This window comes from Poecilia reticulata, linkage group LG7, assembly GCF_000633615.1.
Source record: "Poecilia reticulata strain Guanapo linkage group LG7, Guppy_female_1.0+MT, whole genome shotgun sequence".
Classification (NCBI taxonomy): domain Eukaryota; kingdom Metazoa; phylum Chordata; class Actinopteri; order Cyprinodontiformes; family Poeciliidae; genus Poecilia; species Poecilia reticulata.
Genome location: NC_024337.1, coordinates 30,015,096 through 30,029,863, shown reverse-complemented (window position 1 = coordinate 30,029,863; position 14,768 = coordinate 30,015,096).

Sequence of the window (14,768 nt, the reverse complement as noted above, 5' to 3'; positions counted from 1 at the left end):
TATATATATATTAGATAGTGGTTTTTATGTGAAACCACTATCTAAAAGAATATCGGTTTTGTAAAGCCAAGAGTTTGCAAGAGATTTACAAGAGAGATTTACAAGTCAATAGAGACATAGTTTAATCCTAATCTCTCTTATAATTTACCTATCGCAATGCAAACCTCTTTGACTCCAAACAATAATAAATATTTGAGTATAAAGATATGCCTTAATAGTCAATAAAAAGCAAGAATTTTGAGAATTTAATGTAAGAATGAGTAGGGAGAAACAGTTGACATACAACTGACATAGAACAGTTAGTTGTATGTCAGACAGTTGTATGTCTTCATAGACAATCATAGATGATGATCTATGAAGTAATCATAGATGATCATCTATGATTACTTCATAGATGATGAAGTAATGATGATTACTTCATCATCTATTTCAGATGATGAAGTAATCATCTGAAATAGATGATTACTTCATCTATTTCAGTAATCCACCGTCTTCCTCATGGTTTCTTTGCCTCATTTCTAGTTATTGTTAGTTTGCTGTGAAACCTGCTTTTCTTTCAATCGATGTTTGACTCCCTTCACTCTAAAAACTGCTAGAGATCCTCAATATTCCCTCTACTTCTGCAATAGAAAAGTGGCAAATGTTTACAAAATATTATAAAATTGAAGCTGAACTGTTAAGACTAAATAAAAATATCAATCCTGTCACATATATCATGGGATAAAATAATTGCGTGCTTTGACAGAAATAAAAAATCAGTTTGCAATGAAAACATTATTTCTCCTTTTGGTACATAATCACTGTGTGATAAGACGTAAAAGGACTTTGAAGTGGTTGTGCCGAAAATGCTCGTCTCCAGGCAGCGGTACCTCTCAACAACCAACAAAATAAATATTGCTCTTAACACTTTCCCTTTATATGTTCATTTTATCTACCTTATTGTAGGGCGTACAATTAAAGAAAGTAAATAATTGTGTTAATCTTATGAAAATATGTTCTGTGAGTAAAAATGTAAATTTCTAAATATTAAAGCTTTAGAAAACATCCATAAAACAATATTGTAAATTTTTAGAGATTCTTAAAAAGCTGTAAAATAACTTATCACTACATAGCAAAACATGTTGAGGAACATGGCATACATCAGAAAAAAACAACAAACAAAGTCAATTTCTAAAGTTAAGTTATTATTTCGTACAGCCTATAGGCATTTCCATTTATACCTACAGTTAATCCCAAAACTATTAAAGTCTTTGGTAGATTAAGATTTCGATTTTTTTTCTCATGTTTTTTACTTCAACCCATTTTTTTTTTGTATTAGAAAATGAGCACATCTCTTGAAATACTAGATTTAAAAAAAATATAAAAATTTCAAATTCAATACAAAAGGGGATATGAAAAATGATTTTTACCCTGCTGAATAATTAATTAACACTCCTGCAGCCTTACTGTAACGCTAAGGAGAAGCGTGAAAATGTCATGGACAGACAACGGGAAGCGGGGGAGTCGTCCCATCAGACAGTCAAATTCTGGAACCACACAAACAAATCTCGTAAAAGGGCACACAGGGTCAGTGCCACCCCGCCACACCATGCACAAAGTGAAAAACTTGTGGGATCTAAATGACCCTATCTATTAAGACAGTGTGAGGGTTAGTTAAAAAATAGCTACAATCTTTTCAGAATTCTCCAGAACAAGTGAGATTAGGAAAAAAAATTAAATCACATTGGTGAGTGGCTGTGTGTGTGAACACAGTAACGCTCCACACTAAGGATAAGCTGAACAAAATCTGCACTCAGAATGCAGTTAAAATGGAAAAAATGGTTAAATATCAGGAGAGTGCCTTCGTACTGTAGTTTCACATTCAAGTTGTTTGAAAATAAAATGAGCCATTTTCAGCCCAGGTCATTTTCATTGTCATATTCATATAATCTTCAAACATAACTAATGTCAATAATAATTTTACCAAAATAGCTAATTTTGCCTTCCTGGTGTTGCGATAAAATCATATTATCTTTACTTGTACTTTAAAGGATTTTATTTTTCCTTTTTAAGGAAGTTAGAAAATTCAGAGAATGTGTAAAGATCAAGATCACCACCAAGAAGATTTGGTCCAATTCACAGGGCTGGACAGTAGTTAATTTAGTAACTAATCACCTTTAATCGCCTGCGTTGGCAGAAAACCGCATGGCATTCACTGTAATACTCTGAAGAACCGACAAAGTAAACACTTACTCAAAGCAGGCACAGATACCAGCACTCAGTTTATAAGTGGTTTAGCTGCAAATTCTCCAAAGTCGACTTAGTATCATAGCTCCTCTTAAGACCTCAAGTTTGTGCTGCTCCTCCTACTTTAACAAACTCTGTTCTAAACTGTGCTTGACGTTCAGCAAGCTCAGGCACAAACATCAAGCACACACACACACACACGCACACGCACACACACACACACACATACACGACCAAGTGCACATCCACACCACTGCCAAACGCACATGACATACACAATTCAAAGCAGTACTCACACAAAATTAAAGCTGTTAAAATGGATTTGAGGCAGAACCATGAAGGCAGCAGCTTGGTTTGGGGGAGTGTGCGCAGATGTGATTAGAATAAAAAGAATTTGCTCAAATCTGCAGAACAGAAGGAGGAACTTCTCTGAAATAGTTTAGAATGTGATTGTGTGCATGTGTGTGTGTGTGTGTTTTGGAGCATGCATGTATGTGCATGGGAATTTCACTGCTTAATATCATATTTATCATTATCTACATTTAATTAAAATGTGAATACTGTAGTTTATTTCACGATTAAATAAACTAGAAAAGTAAATTAAATTAGTTAAGACTAAAACGATAAAGATCTATATTTTGGCTAAAATGAATTCATGGTCACGAAAAATAATAATAAAAAACCCACACAAGCAGATTTGGGGCTTACATATTCCTCCAGTGATTAGACATACACAGTTAAATTATTTAGTTACTTTATCATGTACAGAGTTTACACAAACAATTAAAAGTACATTCAACACTACAACTCAGGCTAAGCCTGTCTAGGACTAACGCCTTATAGTTTTGTTTAGTTATTTTTCCCCCAAAATGAATTAACATACATTTTTTTAAAAAAAGGCATCTCCAAGGCTACAAAAACATTATCTGATTATGCACTGAAACCTGAATTGATATTTCCGTTGGGTTTCTGAACCTATTTCATATATTTTTATGCAAAAACGGCAGTGTAGGAATCAATGCAACCAAAAGTTTCCTTTTCAGATTTGAGTTTGTTTTTCCGACAGCGCCAGTGAGACCACAGCTGAAGGTGACACACTGAAATACATGAGTGTGAATAATTTTAATGGGAGCTGTCCTGTTAACGGGAAATAATTTACTGTACTCGAGTTAAACAGCAGAACCCATTTCAAAATGTCTTTTCTTATCAACCTTTCTTGTTTTTACAGAGGATTACTGCCTTATTTTATCCTCACAAAGAATTAACAACAAAAGCTCTAACTTTGATAGTCAACAAGGATTTGCTTTAATCCTCTAAGAATAAGGGATGAGCATGCTGATTGAAATTAAGTTTGCGTTGAAGCAATACTGACTCACATAAAAAAAAATAAAAAATAAAAATGCACGTTTTGACTCACCTGCAGGTCTGGATTCTCTTCATGCTGGAGATGGGCTTCCTCTGCTGCCTCCACCAATCGCTGCAGGAATAGAGAAGATAACAGTATAGCTTCAACAGAGATGTGAATCGGTTTTGTAATTTGAAAGTAATAGGCAAGAAAAGCTCCATACAAAACTTATCGGTGCAAGTGTCACAATAACATTAATACTCTTAAGGACAGAGACACACAGAGCAGGCAAACATTTCTCAGTCTCATAAAAAGAAGTAATTTTCCTTAATGCTTCAACGGGAGAGGTAATGACTGTCCTGGACTCCTGGATCCCAGTGAAGCCAGACTTCATTGGCTCATGCCGTCTTACACTTGCATACTTCGCTCAAACAACCATTACCATGCACACTGACAAACAGCCACACATGAAGTCACTCCATCATCCCCCTCTTGCTGGTACCGTCTGCTGTGTCTTTAGGGTGATGCAGGTCGGGATCTTTCTGCTTTGAGTCAGTTTTAGGCTTTTTACAATCTCTCTAAGAACTAACATTTTGATTTTGCTTGTTTTTGTGAAGATCTGCCACATCAGACAATTATGAAAAAAACCTTGAAAAAATATGTTTATAGAATATTAGGGTTGGCTTACATGAGACCATTGTCTGGAAACTGCTGGTATTTTTGAATCTTGACTTGGGAAAATGTTTATATTTATGTTCCTGTTGTTTATGATTTTAACATGTTGAAAGTCCTGATGAACCATGTGGTCATGTAACACACAAATATTCTGTATTAGAAGATGCTAAGCTGAAATGGCTAAATAGCACAAACAGTACAATGTAATCTGTGATTTTCTTCACTGTTATATACCCGTGCATGCATAGGACAAATCCTGCAGCGTTCTGTGTATGTTCCCACACAGAACACTTCACACCTCCACATGGGGTGTTCCAGTAAAGTCCCACTCTGAGACCTGGTTTCAAAAGTCGCTACTTTAACCAGTTCTGCCCCAGTCTGATGCCTCGGTCAGATTCATCTCCATTGGATCCTGAGTAGTTCTGCTTGGCTCTTCTCCGTTTTTGTACCCTCTTCGGGGGTAGCACAAGTCACATCAAGCTGTGAATTTACGCACAAGGAATTTGATTGACAGCAGACTGCATTTGTTGATTTACGTCACCGCAAACTCCAAACAACATTTCAAGCACAGCGGTGTACACCGTCTGGTATCAGAGAGCTGCACAGTATGGAGGAGCGTGATTATGAGTTTAATCCTGAGCAGCACCGGGAGCGCATGCATCGACTTTTAGAGCGGCATGCCCTGAAAGCCGAACGTCTCTCGGAAGAACGGGGATCCAAATAAGGAGCGAGAAATTGTACAGCTCTGGTCAGCGTTCAGTTAAAGCTGCAGTTTTGTGCTGGTCTGGTGTGAAACACCTGAACAACATGACGTTAGTTTGGGATACATTTTATTCTTTGTTTGGACATTTTTAATAAATAATGTTTATGGCCCCGGTCTTTCTGCATGGAGTTTGCATGTTCTTCCTATGCATGTGTGGGTTTTCTCTGGGTACTCCGGATTCCTCCCACAGTCCAAAAACATGACTGTCAAGTTAATTGGCCTCTCCAAATTGCCCCTAGCTGTGAGTGTGTGTGTGCATGATTGTGTGTCCTGTGTGTCTCTGTGTTGCCCTGCGACAGACTGGTGACCTGTCCAGGGTGACCCCGCCTCTCGCCCGGTACGCTTGCTGGAGAGGCACCAGCAACCCTCCCGATCCCACTGAGGGACAAGGGTGTAAGAAAATGGATGGTTGGATGGATGGACCCAATAAATTGTACCATTGTTGACTATACCATTAAATCAGCTGTCGTTGGAGACATCATTTCCTTTATTTCAGTTTTGTTCTAGAAACTGAGAAGAGAGATTGATTTACAAACATGTTCCACCATCTACCAGATCTACTTAGATGGCAAGTTGCTATTCAGTTTGGTTGTTACTGTTGGCTAACAGCCAAAAGTAGCAATACCATAGGTAGTTGGATTAAAGAGAATCAGTAGTTATTGATGATTAGCAGGAAGAAAAAATTACATTGCACATTTATAAAGCCCATTGATTTTCTAAGTTGGCATTAAATGTTAACATGATTCATTGCTTACTTGTAAGTTAGACTGCCAGACAATCATGGACTGTTTCATGTTCATTATTAGTTAAGACAAGGTTGTGTTGATCTACACTTTCTTATTCACCATTGCCTCTTTTTTTATATTGTATTGCCTTTATTTCATACTTGCACATATTTCTTTCTAGACAAGTCCCAACTTTTCTAATCAAGTCAAAATATGCTCAATAAGATTTCAGTCAAGCATTGTCAAAAGTCTCTCGAAGTCCTATTTTTAAAAAATGGCATATACTGAAGCATTTTCAGTTTGCAAATCGGTTCTTGCTAAGAAAATTATCAAAAATGTAATCAAAATTTAAAGTGCCATTATAAGCCAGTGTTTGCTAAAATCTGATCCATAAAATACCATTAAGAGCAACTCAGTAGAAATGCACTATATTGTGCATGTATGCACAATTCTCATGTCTGACTAAGAAATATCCATTATTTTTGAAAAATGATCAACTAATGCACAAGGTGAGGGATCAAGCTAATACTTTTCAGGCCTTAACTCTAAATGATGTCTTACAAACACACAGCTACACACACTTCTTTTTATATAAATGTGATGTGATGCTCATTGTGCTTTTTCACTCTGACCAGCTTCTCCCGTTCACATCTGGTTTCACTGCCTTAGAGTTTTAGTAATGAACTTCCATTTCACATTTCCATTCAAATGGCTTTCACCACTAAACTACTGCAATCAGCCATCCTATTTTAGCTGAGCAATGGGTGTGTGTTGTGATGCCGTAATGTGTGTAGGCAAGCTGTTTTGGGAAGCAAACACTGTAATCTAGGCTCTAGCAAATCATTTTCTTCACCATAGCAACACACCTGGCCATTGCATATTGTTGCATATTTTGTGATTGCTTCTATTCAGCTATATAGAGTCATGTTTGCATTTGTTCTGCTACCCTCTTGGTCTGTGATGGGCTGACAGAAATGGGCAGAGCAGAGAGGCACAGGACATCTTGCAATGTTTTTGAAAACCAGTTCAGAATGTTTGACATTATAAGAACATGTTTGCATTCAGGTCGGTGAAGTTGTGCATTTTCATTGAGAGGTAGCAAAGACAGAAATAACAGAAAACAATTGCTGCATGTGCACTGCAAAGTATATATAAGAAACAAAAGCACATACGAACGCTGGATTAAATATGATTTGAAAATAACCCTATCTCAAAGTCTGATCTCCTTAAAAACACCTTAAAGAATATTGGATTTTCTTTTAAATGCAATGCAAAGGAACCAAAATATGCGACAGGCATTCAGGAAGCTGTTGCAAAAGAGCTGCTGGATGAAAACAGTGAGAGCAACTGTTTGTCTGTTTTAAACTCCTGTAAATATCAAGATTTCACCAGGATTAACAGTCTAGGAGGCGTGCTTTCATTTCAGTAAATGCGGGTTTGCTGTGTGTGTTTTCTGACTGATTCACAAAGGTGTGTGTTTCCACCATGCATTCAAATGAACCTGCCCAGCTGTTTTTTTTTTTTTTATCAACAAGTAGTCCACAGCGTATGGAGCAGATTAGAAAGAGAGGAAATTACTTTTTGTCTCTAGTTGCTTTGCTGAGTCTTGGGCTTACAAGATGACAACAATAATTAAGCTGATACAGTCAAAGAGGCAGGGCCTGGTGGCTGGCGGAAAAGCACACCTGTTTGATCACAAATGCACACTTTCATATGCATACAGTGAAGCAGATTAGGTAAAAGCTAAAGACACAAAGACAGAAAACACTTGCTTTGGTGTTTGCATTTGATAGACTAGAGGAATCCCACAGTAGTATCTGAAAGTGATTATACATTTCTGATATTTGTCTGCTGACCTCAGTCTGCACTACGAAGCTTTGATTCTACAAAGAATGGGGTCAAATCCGACATTGATTTGGTCAAACTTTTACTTCTGGGTATTGTTTGAAAATTACAGAAATAGGTTTTGGACCTTAAGAATATATTTTTCTCTAGCAATGACCATTTGAAATTATTAGTTCAAATAGATCATGCTTTAAGTTTGAATTAGAGACACTTGCCAAGGTAAACTTATTACTATGAATCAAACCGAATATTACTTCTTTTTACTTGCAAAGTAAAAATGCACATATTTATTGTGTTTTTCTTCAACTTCAATGTATCAGTTTAAGCCTCAGACAAAATTAAATACAAAGGTAAGTACTAAGAGGTTTTCAAATGATTATTTCATTTCTTAGTGGAGTATCAATCCAAACCAGTTGAGCGTTGTTTGGTGAATTTCTCCAGCTACATCCCGGCCTAATGGCTGCCTGACCTACATTAGAAGAAATCATTTACAAAGAACATTTCAACCAGCACAAATAGACTAAAAAAAAAACACATCATGTTACGATCTAAAAAAAATTCACAAATTCCTTTTCTGACTTTGGGATTTCACCACTGCAAAACCAAAAGATACACAAAGGCCCCCGTTACGTTTCCCAAAATACAAACTGATCATTTCAAAGACTCATAGAAAACTATTCTGTAGATTAACCAGAGAAAAGTGCTGTTTAGATCCCAACACTTAAATATGACAGTGATAGTGACAGTGATAGTGATACTGTCCGGCACCGCAATGCTTCTTTGGGAACAACTTGATGTAACGAAATCATAACTTACTTACACCAGATGAAACGAAATGCTCTGGGGTTACCTTAAACAAGGGGTTACGCCTTGAATACCTTTCAATTTAGTGAAAAAAACTGGGCAAAAATTCCTTAACAGAGATGTAATAGATTGATTGCCAGTAATCATAAACGCTTGCTGACCATTGCTGGCAAGGGTGGCACAATTACTAATTAGGCTTAGAGGGGCATGAGCCTAAAACCTCTGTGTTGAGAGGCTAAACTCGTAATTATAACATAATAGTGCCACCTTTTCACCCCTCTTTATAAAGCTAAACAAAAGCAAAGCCTTTCACCTTGAATAAACAGTTTATTTTCACTTTTTTATTATTTTCTTTAATCCCACCTACTTTTACCGCCCATTGTATTTTCCTGACATTTGAACTCATCTACCTCTTTTCATTACTCGACATCTTGTAATTATGCTTTGCCCATAAATGGATTCTCTTGTTTACTCTCTCAAAAGTTCATCAACGATCCCCCTCATTTAGCTGTCAGTCTGATAGGCTGATTGTTGTTTGAGCACCTCGCCTACCGTGTGGAGGGTATCCTGAGGGCTGAAGCCAATGACCTTAGCAAATGCTATTCATTATAGATGCAGCTATAAATCTGTCAAGGTTTTCAGAGGTTGTCATGCGCAGCTGAGCTATGCTAAAAGAGGCCGTCAGAAAAGGAGAGGCAGGTTGGCTCACATACATTATTGACCAGCCAGTACCGACATCTCTTGCCTCTTTTTTTTTTTGCGCAACACATAAAGCCTTGACTCAACACATTTCTGAGGGCAGTGACCTGAATCTCAATGTTCTACCAGGGTAACCCAGAACAGGAGGCCCAGCAGGTCGAACGCTGAACATACCTGTATAAAAGCGTATCCAGAGGTTCTGTGAGCTGCTGATTTAGTGAACATTTGTATTTTGAATTAAGTTTAACTTCCTCTCTTTTAAGTTTGCTGGGAAACTCCAAGCAGTTAGAGGAAACCAAAACATTCAGAAGTCTATTTTGTCTTTTAAAGTTTAATTTTCCTTTGTTCCTAACTTATGCAGTTGTCTTTCACAATACTTTATAAACTGCCCATGCAGTAACTTGTTACCACTTTAGGGATGTTTCAGACCTGCTTTGACAACTTTGGGCTTAACGCAATTTTTTAAAAATCCACTCAATCTACTCTGGGAAATGAGTCTTTGATAGTTTGGGTTTGGTAAGGGCTCAGTGCAATATCAAAGTGTAAAATAGGCATATAATATAAAATCTTTAGAGAATAATAATTTAAGAAACTACCAATGATGGATTTTGGGGCAAACATGAACATTATTTTTCAAAAAATCTGTAAATGCTAGTTGTTTTGTTTACCCACATGCTGTTTTTAATGGCTTAATGTTGTATATGTTACATGACCAAGCCTTTCACATTGAGCTAATTTTTGACACCATGGTTTAGGAGTTGTGTCAAGGTGAAATATCTAATTTTTCTACTAAGTGGATGCAAATAAAGTTCTCTAAAAATTCGACATATATGCTCTCATTGTCATCGCCGCTTATTACTTACACTCCACATGAGAAGTTGCAAAAAAATCTTGATCAAAAATGTATTATTAACCAACTTTGTGCTTTTGTATATTGAGAAACTGATCATCCTGTAGCTAAATATGTCTTGACATTTTCATGCGGCAGGACCATATGTTAATTTTACCTCTTTCTAAGTGCAGTGAAAAAATGCCTACACAAGTAAACTGAGATAAATTGAATTACATAACCGAATTGCATTTTATGTCAGATTTAAACATGTTGATTTCCAATCTTTCTAGGTTATGGCAATACTAAACATTCACGAGAAACATGGTGAACACATGAGCTGGGGTTACAAATTGGCATCAAAGTGAATTAATCCTCAATACGTTGTGTGAAAATGTGTCTACTTAATTATACAACTTAGAAACAACAACATCTCTTTTATTAAGACCAGAAACAAAACGTTCAGCTTCATTCATTTATACTGTTGGTGGGTGTGGAAGTCACTATACGTAATACTTGCAAACTAAATAATTGTATGTAAATCTACATGGACAACTTGCTGATGTACAGCTGTGCCTTGGTTCTAACCACAAATGCAAAGTAAGGTTTGGCCTAATACAGCAGCAGGGCAGGTCCTTTGGGTCCTGGTTCTGCCAAGGGTTCGAGATGGGTGGGATTGGCTTCGCTCAGCCCATCAATAGTACTAGGGACAGCAATTAATATCCTCATAGGAGCCAAGGAATGGTGCAGCATCAACAAAATGAGATAGTGCTCTCTGACACTTTACTTCCTCTGTTTAACAGATTTAGATTGGATCCAAGCCAAGTGGGCTGAGCATAGTAAAGAGTCAGAGACAAAGAGATTAAGGGGAAACGTCAAGTCCAAATAATCAATAGTTGACAGTTCTCAGTAATTTTGCTGACTGAAGAAAATATGAAGTTCTCAACCCAGCTCTGTCACAAACCTTCACCCTCCTCTGTCTTTTTCTCACATCTCCTCTTTCCTAATTTTTATTCCAGGCTTAGAGTGAATATTTGACTTGTCTTTTCTTACATTTACCTCTCCCACCTGTATTGATAATTTCATCATTGTAAAAAAAAAACAAAAAAAAACTTTCATTCTCTATCCTTTGATTTCTCAGTGGTGGAAAAACAGCTGGAGAAGAAGGAGAATATAGCTGGTCTGACATCAGAAGTTAATAGTTTACACTATCATCCTTATGAGGAAACACACAGATCTGAGGCTGAGGGACGGCTGCTGAAATGAGTAAAATACCAGCAGGAGGGGAAAAAGATCAAGGTGTATTTTCCTACATATCAAGCCATACTTACTTGCAACCTTAACTCAAATACCAGTCAAAGTCATTTGCTTAATGTTAAGCTCGAAATACAGAAATTAGAAAGCAAAAGGCATGTATTTTGAAACTATTACTGATGCAAACTCAAGCCTGAAATTCTAAAATGAGAATTGAGTTGTGAAAATAGGAAGAAAAAAAACTTTTTAGAAACTACATATCAATTTAAGTAATCTCCCAGAGGCTGCTAATGCTAATGCTGAAACAGAAATTCAAAGTGCACTTTGGCGTATAAAATTCACATGATTCTTTTCACACAGAGAAATTTCCTTTTAAATCCTATGAGCAATTTCTTACTGGCATACTTTCAGAAGAAAAGTACACCAGTAAGAAATGTCCCACTCTCCACAGTGACAATCATGCTGATGACAACAGGAGTGAAGCTGCCACAGGTAAATGATATCAGAGCAAAGACCAAATGACATTACAGAAGAAACACCGCTAGCAGCATGGCATCCACTCGCCTTTGAAGTGTGTTTGTCACATGAAACATAGCCTCGCTCGACTTCAAAGTGGGCATTACAATACCTCCACGCCTTTCAACTTTGATAACTACGCCTTTACCGCTTCTTACCATTTACCACTTTCAGCTTGCACAAAATATTGTTTTTCAGCAGCACTGACAGTAAAAGGAAGGATTGGTTGTAGCAAACGAGCACCCCACCGATTCAGGAAATGATTAAGTAAAGTAATTAAAAATTGGGTTAAGATTCTTCCTTAATCCAATTATAAACACATTATCCTGTTGGTTTTTGAAAGATAAATAATATTTATGTCCCTTCAAAGAACAATCATATATTGGTTCTGGACGATCAGCTGAAACTGAAAGAAAACACCTCACAGAAAAAAAAGAGTCCAAGGTCACTGTGTGGTTTCCAAAAGTCCTCATATTTCAATTTAATTTACTGTGACAGGATATTTGGAAATCTAGAACCCACCTAACACATTTCAGGGTGCAGAGGATCTACTGTTGTCAGCATACTTTCTAGGACATCCATAAATCTTCCAGTTTTGTCAAAAAGCACAGATCAGAGCAGTCAGTGCTTTTTGGATTGTTAAACAGAGACCCCCTAAGATTTAGAGAGGTGGTTATGATGTGACATAAATCACATCATAACCACAAAAATGCCATTTTTGTGGTTATGTAAACCAAAATGTAAAATGTAAAACAAAATACCATTCTTATAAAGTAAAGCCGTGGACTACTTTAAAAGATGAACCGACGACCCAGGAGATCATAAAAGTCTCTTGATTCCTTGCGAGAACAGGTGCATGTGTCTTACCTGAGGGCACATAATACTGCAGAGTTTCAGAAACTGAACCCCCTTGTAGAGAACCTCATCTTACCTGCAACCATGGATGTGATCAGAAAAGATCAACTATACCTCTGTCAAATTATTCTAAGTTAGAATATTGAAGACATATCGAGTCTGCAGACAAAAAAAAAAAACATGCGAGACCTGCTTGGGACAGGAAATTCCACAAATCTCACTACTATTTCTGTATGCAATGTCTATTTTTTTCAGTTTAACCGACTTGTTGCTACTTGTGTTCGGTCGGACTAACCTTGGACATGTGTACTTATGTTGCAAGCAACGGCACCTGCCTCCATGACAGGAAAACCTGAAACAAACACTGAAGGTTGTGAGGTGTGGATAAGTATGGGATTTGAGAATCCTGATATTAATAATACACAGCCACGAATGCTTGCTCACTGTTATAAATTATTATCATGGGACTGAGCTAATGAGAAGTATTACGTTAACACACAAAAGTCACAAATACTCTGTCTTTGGTCCACTTAAACAGGACCACATACAACACTCGTTGACACGTGCTCCCTCTCCCAGCACCAGGAGCTGCCGTCTCGTAGCAGGTGGTGGTGGGCGATAAAGGAGTGGGGGGCGATCAACGAAAAGATAGAGCCACAATGACAGGCAGGGGAGAGCGACTGCACGGAAATTGAATCGCTGAAGCGTCACATATACTTTAGAAAAAACAGCAGAGAGATGGGGGAAAGACGGAGTAGAGAGAGCAAAGACAGACAAAGAGGAGAGGGATACTTAAGGAAGGCTAAAAGGAGCGCATGCCAGGCTTGACTGATTTGAATATTGGTAATAAAAGCAGCAGAATATTAGAGCAAGATGGAATAAAAAAAGAGGAAGAACATTCTGGAAGAACACGTTTATAGCCCATTACATGTTTATAGCTAATAACTCATTACAATTAAAATAAAATATTAAAAAAAAAACCCACTGGCGATAAAAATATTAATGGAATCAACTCCTGCCACACAAGGGTTAAATCTTACCTTATTTGTTTCTTGCAGAACTTTACACTGTAATGTGCACACATTATATGTACGCGTTTGGTGAAAGACCCAGCTTATCCAAGTCTTATCGTTATGTTTGAGCCAGTCATGAATTTCTGTGGGACAAAATGAAATATCTAGGTTTATTTGAGTCCAACAGAACCACAACATTAAAGATTCTCCATTACTGAGTGCTGCTGCAAACATCAGCGGAGAGTTGACCACAGCCACTACTCGCTCACGTCCTGCTCAGTAGGGAGGAACAGACTGTATAATGGAGAAGCTCACTACCGGGGAACCACACATTAACCGGTTACAGCGTGACTCGCCAGTAAAAAAAGGGCCTATAGCTCCCCAGTAGGAAGCAATGACTGAGATACCAACTTCAGGACCATGTGCTTGCCATAAGGTATCAAAATATATATTTTCTCTCAATGCTTACACATCATTCATGCCTTTGTATGGAGTTGTTTGTTTTTTCTACCGGGCACCCAAAATGCTGCCAAAAAAAATCCATTTGAAAGTGCTTGGGGCTTTTTCAATTCTTGTGTCACTGAGTGTTTTAACTCATAATTTAAAATGCAAAACACCACAAGGGAAGCTCAAGAGGTACTTCCTTTGAGACTGAAAATACAAAGTAAGAAAGACTTATGCTAGTGCTAAGATAAAGGCATAATATTGGCACTAGCTAATATATTCATTTGAAAATATTTAGAACTTATAGTAAAAGCTTAAGACTTTTCTACATAACTATAAAAGCAAACACAAGCGGCAACAAAGCAAGCTAAAGCATTGAAATGCTTTGCTACTATCTGTGCCCCTCTGTCTTGCTTTTTTTTTTTTAGTTTCCATCCTTAGATCAGACTGTCAGAGAGAAATCCAATTTCTCCTAACAGCATCATGTTGTCCTGATAGGATCTATCACCTGAAGCAGCCAGAAAGCCAAAGCACTGTGGACACCTGTTACAACACCTGCAAACACGCACACACAGATTCCTCAGAGAAGCCAAGGAGGACTAAATCAATTTATGTTCAAAGTTAACTTCTTCATGAGAAGTAATAAAAGAAACAAATAGAGCAGAAGAAAACAGGCATTTGTTATGGGCTCGTGAAATATGTTACTGCAAAAATTACTCTGAGCACTATGTTTATTTCAAAACATAGTGCTCAAAAACATAGAAAAAACAACAAC